The sequence below is a fragment of the Echinops telfairi genome, unplaced genomic scaffold, assembly GCF_000313985.2.
Source record: "Echinops telfairi isolate 266 unplaced genomic scaffold, ASM31398v2 ScPeMD7_31;HRSCAF=116, whole genome shotgun sequence".
Classification (NCBI taxonomy): Eukaryota; Metazoa; Chordata; class Mammalia; order Afrosoricida; family Tenrecidae; genus Echinops; species Echinops telfairi.
In genome coordinates this window covers 6517332-6525125 of record NW_022103928.1, presented here as the reverse complement: position 1 = coordinate 6525125, position 7794 = coordinate 6517332, and positions in this window count along the sequence as shown.

Sequence of the window (7794 nt, the reverse complement as noted above, 5' to 3'; positions counted from 1 at the left end):
TTTAAAAAAAAAAAAAAAGAAAGAGCTTTATATAAAAGAGCAATTGTATGTTAAGAAGACATTCCAGCCCAGTCCAGATGAAGTCCCTTATTCTGATATTAGCCCGTATGTTCAATACCAACTGTAAATTCCTCTTCAGAATCATGCAGCACATGCAATGACTCCGCATGCAAGAAGATCACAGGCCAGTAAGTGGAAAGTATTGTGGATCCAGTGGCAGTGTAAGCATCTCAGCGCTGGCAGGGGTCTCCATAGGCTCCTTCAGCTCCCAGGCTCTGGCTGCCATCAGTGTAAATCCATCAGGCTCATCGTCAGTAATGTCTCGCAGGGAGTGAGGCCTACTAGTAGAGTCTCCAATGGAGTGAGCCTGTGTCCCTACCTCCAGCAAGCTATTTATCTTCTTTGCATCTGATTGACAGGCTAAACTCCACCCCTTCACTCTAAAGTCTCAAATTGACAACAGATTATGTAACTGCCACAGGTAGGGTCGCCAAGTTGACTACACTCCCTCCACTGACGAAACCAGGGTGGGCAATGGTCCCATCACTCCCCACCTTCTAGATTAGAGGACTCGCGAGTCAGATGTGTGCTTTTCATATTCTTTCTTCCTTAAAACCAGCCTCTCACTCAGTCAAACCATATCTATCAGATGTATGCACTACCTCCCTATCCCACTGCATGGGGACATCACCCCCCCCACCCACAGGCTCATCAAGCAGCCTTGAAGCGGGGCTCCTGCTTTTCAGCACCTCTTCCAGCACGGTGGTCCCTAGCATTCCATCTTGGTTTTCCTCAACTCTGGGCTGATATTTACAACATGGAAACTGATCAGTCTGTCCACTGCTGCAGACCTTTGTTAGTGGCTTGCCACAGTGGGGGCTCCTAACTATTCCACCACCCGTCTGCCAGCTTGTCAAACTGAGACGGTGTGTATGTTGTTGTGATGCTGAAAACTATCACTGGTATTTCAAGTACCGTCAGGGTCACACAGTGGGCAGTTTTAGCAGAACTTCCAGACTAAGAAAGACTAGGAAGAAAGACCTGGAATAAAATGAGGACAGCTTCCTTTAGCTGTGAGCCTCTGCACGAGCTGGCCCTGGTTGTCCCTCCAATCTCACGCTGAGATTCTCTCTCCCTTCCTACTACACTACACCTGCCATGTGGGACTCCTTTTTGTCCCCTGCCCTTCGGCACATGCTGTTCCCTCTACTTGGAAATCTCTTCCCCAGGCTTGGCCTGCAGCCCAGTGTCACCACTCAGGTTTCTGCTCAGATGTCTCTCTTGAGAGAGGTCTTTGCTGTCCACTCCAACTTAAGTAGCCCACCCCTGCCATCCCCAGTCATTCTCCGTCACGCCACTGGCCTCGTTCCCTTATCACAGGCGGTAACCTTGTATCTACTTGCTCACTTGTTTATTGTCTGTCTCCCCATTAGAACGCCCACAGATGAGGCGCACTGTAGTGTCCCTGGCATCTAACACTGTGCATGTCGTGTACAGGGCTCCATGGACAATGACCGAATGAGTACGTGATTGACAGTAAGTAGCTCCTCTGTCAAGTCCAGAATCTCCTTTGAATTCAACACAATCCAGACTCATAATCCTGCCTTACAAGTCAGATTCTCTTGCTTTTCTTCCTCTGAAATCCCTGAAACTCCTCCTGCTCTCTACTAGTCCATCCCTCACACCAAGGGAACAGTTGTCCTTGAGTCAAGTCCAACAGTGCCTGAGGAGAGCTGTCCCCACGGCTCCGAATCCCCCAGCGTTCTTCTTCCGCATCTCTGGGGAGACTCGAACATCCTGCCTTTGCTTTGCATCACCCATGGGCTCCATCCTCATGACCTGCCAACTCTACCCCCTTCCTCTCCAGCCATCCCTGCCTGTCCATCTCAGCCACCGCACCGGGTGCTCTGCTCTGGGAATCTGCTGCAATCCCTCAGGGCTCTTCCAAAATCCATCCACCCACTCCAGCCTGGCTCCCCCATGTCAACTCTGACCGTGTCGCCCTCTACCGAAAGGTTTTCAAACGCCTCACCCTGGACATGCAGAGAATGATCTTCCCGTGGGCCACAAGCTCCGCACCGCTTGGCTTCTCAGCCCTCAGAGCCCATCTTGTGTCTTTCCCCCCAGCCTCAGGTGCACCAGACTCCATGCCCAGCTTAGTGCATAACAAATCACAGTGGGTTTATACACGCAGACGGTGGACAATGGTCACAGTGTGTTATACATGCAGACTGTGGACAATGGTCCAGGTCTAGCTGCCTTATGCCCACATGCTCCGCGAGACTCATATTCCCCACAGGAATGGGTCCTTGCTAAATAATCTTCCACCTGCCGACCCATATGTGGGACCATGCTGGCTGTCCCATTGCTCTGATGCTGGAAGCTATGCCAACAGTAGGGTCACCCACAGTGACTGGTGATCTACTTCTGAAGACCAGTCAACGAAAAGCCTGTGGATCCCAAGAGAGTAGTGTCCTCCGCAGCATCAGACAGGATCGATGGTGCGCAGAGGTTGAAGGAGGGTGGGGTAGATTCTGGGGGAGATGGATTGGCAGAAGAGCCTCAGTGATGGGGTTGGACAGGCTGGCAATATTCACAACAGTTTGTGAAGTGGGCACTAGAGTAAACAAGTGAAGGATAAACTTGTAAATGGGAAGGAGTCACAATCTACAAGCACCCAGAGGTCAGGGGGAATATAAAGACGAGAGGATGCAAGACCCTGGAGAAAAGAAGGCACTTGGGTGGTGATGGGGCACAGGGGGTGTGTGTGCAAACAAAGGGCTCTGGTGTCAGAAGGCATTCCCAAGAGCAAACATGCTTCAACCTGAGTGGGCCACAGAAGGCTGGCCCAGAGACCGGAGGGCACAGGGGGCACTCCAGAGTGCAGTATATCCACCCGGGACTTGGCTCTGTGGGAAGCTGAGGTCAAACAGATCAAACAGGAATTCAATTATGGCTTGGAGATGAGTCTGCGAGGTCACAGATTAAATGAGGGCAGGGACAGGAGCCAGGCCCTCACTGTGACATTGGTGCCCCAGGCTCAAGAAAATGTGTGGCTACCTCCACACCCAGCCCAACAAGGCTCAGCCTGTTTACCAAGGTCAGGGGTGAAAATCCCCGGGAATAATAAAGGATATATAGGTCAGCTCAGTGTCTGCATGCTGTGGACTCACACCCTGACTCTGAGGTCATCAATACTCAGTGAAGCACATTCGAGCCTCGGGATGCAAGTATCTGCTCATCATTAACATTGAATCTATTCCCCTCCACCCCGGCTCCCTCATTTAGTTGAGAAATCTCATGTTACACATAAAGGTTAATTACAAACTGACTCCCAAGAAGCCTTTGCTGGAAGCTTCTGTTTCTCCGAGGTGAGTCGTCTGCTCCGTATTTGGGGATGCAGCCTCGCGGCTGGCTGAGCCAAATCGTTTCCTCATTCTAGCAGAGCCGTTCAGCTGGCTGCATGGAACTGGGATTAGCTAGAAGCCACTTCAAACTACCCCAAACCGTCTAAAATGTGGATTTCTTACTTTTCCATTTAAACCCACGACCACCATCTTTTCAGCATGTTGTGCTGGATGCAAAAGCAAGAGGGCCTCCAGTTCTGGGCCCACAATAAGAGGCAGACAATACTCCACTGGCTAGACCATTGAGATGGCTTTACTCCTCCCTTTGAGGAAGGTACGTGCACGATTACTCGGTGGGTGACGCAGACCACATGGCGTAAGAGCGGCCCCAGAGGACAGAGTAGAGCCGCCCCATAAGGGTTGCAAGGTCATAACCTTTGCAGAAGCAAATGGTCACACCTTTCTCCCCAGAAAATGCTAGTAGATCCAATCGGCTAACTTTCCATGAGCAGCAGAGCTTACTCACTCCACCCCAGGACTTGTTTGAAGGAAGCCTGAGACAGCTTGTGTTTCCAGCCATACCTGAGATGACAGGGTCCTCCGGCGCCAAGGTAAGTGCACCACCACCGCCATTAGTTTGGTCAAGCAGTTTCCCTACTGGCCCGGGCCCCATCATGCTTTCCCAGAACCCCTCTCCTTGGCGTTACTTGGAAACTCCCTTGTCATAGATGGAGATAGCAATGGCCTCTTTAACTCCATGTGGCCTCAGCAGGCTGTCATTGTGGGACCTGGTCCCAGGGCATCCGAGGCACAAAGCTCACCCACCTCACCCCAGACCTTGTGGCCAACACAGCCCAGGGAGTTCCCAAATTAACATAAGGGGCTTGTAATAGGAATACAGAAGCATGAGATCTAATTTACATGTTATAGTTTCAGCCACTTAAAGTGTACAAGTCAATGTTTTATTAGGGTATTTACTAAGTGCACACAGTACATTTTAGAACATTTTCATCTCACTCATAGAGAATCGCATACCCTTTAGCAGTCACTGCCCATTTCTCTGCAAGTCTATTGTTGTTCACTGCCATCCAGATGCGTGCCCCGTGGTGGCCTCATGCACAACCGCACAATGCACGGCTCAGATCTGTGCCGTCCCCGTGACCAGTTGTGGCTCACACCTTAGTGACCCATCCATCATTTTCAGAGGCTGGGTTTTGGAATTAGATCACTGGGCTTTTCTTACTAGTCCGTCTTAGTCTGGAAGCTCTGCTGAAGCTTGTTCGTCATCACTCACTGCCGTGAGTCAGTTTTGATTCACAGCAACCCTGTAGGACAGAGTGGACCTGCGCCCGTGGGTGTTCAAGACTATAGGGTAAATCTTTATGGGAGAAGAGAGTCTCATCTTTCGCCCACCGAGCAGCTGGTGGATTTGTTCTGATGAAATTGAGAATGGCCAAAGGGAGACAGTAGCTCTCAAGGCTTGAAAATAATCCTCGGTGCTTTGGGACCATCTGGGCAGAGCCCTGACCCCCAGGCGCTGGTCGTTGCCGTTTTCTCTGATTCTGGGGGGAGGCAGGTACCCTTGGAGGCCCACTGGGGTGACAACTCTGCTTCCTCAACTTTGGGTGACCCCATTTCTCTAGTACACTTGAGTACGGGCCCCACTCCTTGGCTCCACCTAACCCCATTGTTTTGTCCAGAGGGCATGGCAGCCCTGCTTCCTCAGCTTTGGCCAGAAGCCCCATTCTCTGGCACATCGTAATGGCAATACCACACTCTGGAGCAGAGTTGGCAAAGGTCGGGCCCTTGGAAACGAAGAGACTATGCCCCTACCTGCTGAAATGGAGAAGGCCTTCCTGTCTATGTCCCTTCCAGTACACCTGCTGTGCTCTAGCTGCTCCAGGGACAGCAGCCCTTTGTCTCCGTGGGGGCCAACAGATGGGGCCTGGGGCCCTTTGGCCTGTCTCCCCTGTAGAATTCCAAGAGGCAGACAGCATTCGGTCCCTTCACCCTTTCTCCGTCCCCTCCGGTCTAAGCTAGTGGGTTTGCTGCTGCGACAGATCCATCAACCACAGCTTTACTCTCTTTAAAATGTATTATTTATTTTCAGGTTTACTCTCTTTATTAAGAAGTTGTGCAGCCACGTTCTTGGTGAAAATTCAAGGACATATGTTTTTACAACAGAATCTTCCAAATCTTTACATTTTGTATTCACTCAACACTCTTTATTTTATTGATTTAATAATTTTATTGAGGGTTCTTACAAATCTTTTTTTTTTTAATCGTTTGATTAGGGGCTCATACAACTCTTATCACAATCCATACACACATCAATTGTGTAAAACACATTTGTACATTCATTGCCCTCACCATTCTCAAAACATTTCCTCCCCACTTAAGCCCCCGGTTCTTACAAATCTTATGACAATCCATCATTCAATTATATTAAGCACACTTGTACATATGTTGCCATCAACATTTTCAAAACATATTCTTTCTACTCCAGCCCTTGGTATCAGCTTCTCTTTTTCCCTTCCCTCCCCCATCCTCCCACCCACATGAATCCTTGATCAATATATATTGTTGTTGTTATTTCATGTCTTACACTGTCTGTTGATTCTCTTCAGCCACCTTTCTGTTATTTGGGTTTTATCTGTCCTGAATTCCATGTGTCCAGAACTCTTATTTTTACCACTGTGTACTCCAGTCTAGCTGGATTTGTAAGGTAGAACTGGGTCATGGTAGTGGTGGGGAGGAAGCATTCAACAACTAGAGGAATGATGTGGGTTTCGTCAGTGCTATACTGCACCTCCTAGTTGAATTGTCCCTTCCTTGTAACTCTTCTGTGGGGAGATGTCCAATTGTCTACAGATGGGATTTGGGTCTCCACTTCAACCCCCTCATTCACATCGATATGATTTTTTTGTTTTGGATCTTTTAATAGTTGATACCTGATCACACAGGCTGGTGTGCTTCTTCCATGTGAGCTTGTTTGCTTCCCTGTTGGGTGGCTGCTTGTTTAACTTCAAGCCTTTAAGATCCCAGGTGTTATATAATTTGATAGCCAGGCACCATCTGCTCTCTACATTTGCTTATGTACTCATTTTGTCTTCAGCAATCATTTCGGGAAGATGAGTGTCAAGGAGTACCAGGTTATTAGAACAAAGTGTTCTTGTGTTAAGGGAGGACTTGAGTAGAGGCCCAAAGTCTGTCTGCTGTCTTAATTCTTAATATATGAACATATGTACATTGGATTCTATCATTTCATTGTAATTTAATACATTTACATATATACATGCCTATAGCTATACCTCTATAAATAGCTTTTGCTTCCTATTTACTTCCTCTATTTCCTCTCACCTCCTCCTATTCCACTATCAAGTTCACCTTTCACTCGGCTCTCAATAATGCCGCTTGGACAAATTGCACTTGATCAAATCCCACCAGGCCTTCTTGCCATCATTTTAAAATCTCTCGTTGTTCCCTCATCCCTGAGTTTGTTGGCTCCCCACTCCCCCTCCCTGCCCCATCCTCTCCCATGCCCCACCGCCCTGGACCACGGGTCTCATTGTTTTCTCCTCAGAACTGGTTGTCCTGCTAATCTTTTATAGATAGACATAGGGCGAAAGAAAAACAACAATAACAACAAAAAACCAAACCAATAGTTCCAGGTCTGTCTGCTGACCCTTATGAGTGTTTTCCATCAGGTGCTGAGGTGGCAAGTCCTGTCCCCCGAGTCAGAAGTCTATTTTCAGGGTTCCTTGGGGACTTGGTTACTCTGCTCCCCTTGCTGCCCTGTTGCACTCCCTTCGAGCTTCACCCCGCTGTGCCCGGGGCAGACCAGGCACACTTTCCACACAGTGTCTCCAGTGCTGCCCACCGTAGTGCTATGGGTTAGTGAAGGAATAACATGTCTCATGGAGGGACCAGCCCTACAGTCCTCTCTGTGCATTGGCTGCTCTGAGGGATGTCATCCTGGGGCTTGGTGGGCCATGATGAGGGCCACTTTCTCTCTCTTTCCCTCTTCATTAGCAGCCATGTGGTCTGGACATACCCACCACTCTTCCCAGGCTATATCTTCAGTGCTGTCCTCTGTATTACACTCTTCTGGGGAGGGGTCAACACAGCTTGGCTTGTTAGCTCACTGCTCCATGCCAGTATGTTGCCCTCAAGTCTTGGTGCTCCAGAATGGGGTCTGGTCCCTCTCTCCCTTTCCTGTGGAGACATAGACAATACCCTTCCCAAAGGACACTATTTATTTTAAAGCTCATCTCTTGCTTCTCACGTTTTACTAAAAGCAGCAAGGAAAATCTACATGGCTCCCTTATGATCCTGCTTAGAAATCTCCTCGGCCAGATATCTAAGTTTATCCTTACAAGTTCTACCTTCCACCAAACATGTGACCATAATTCAAAAATCCCGTTGCCACTGCCAGAAAACCATCGCC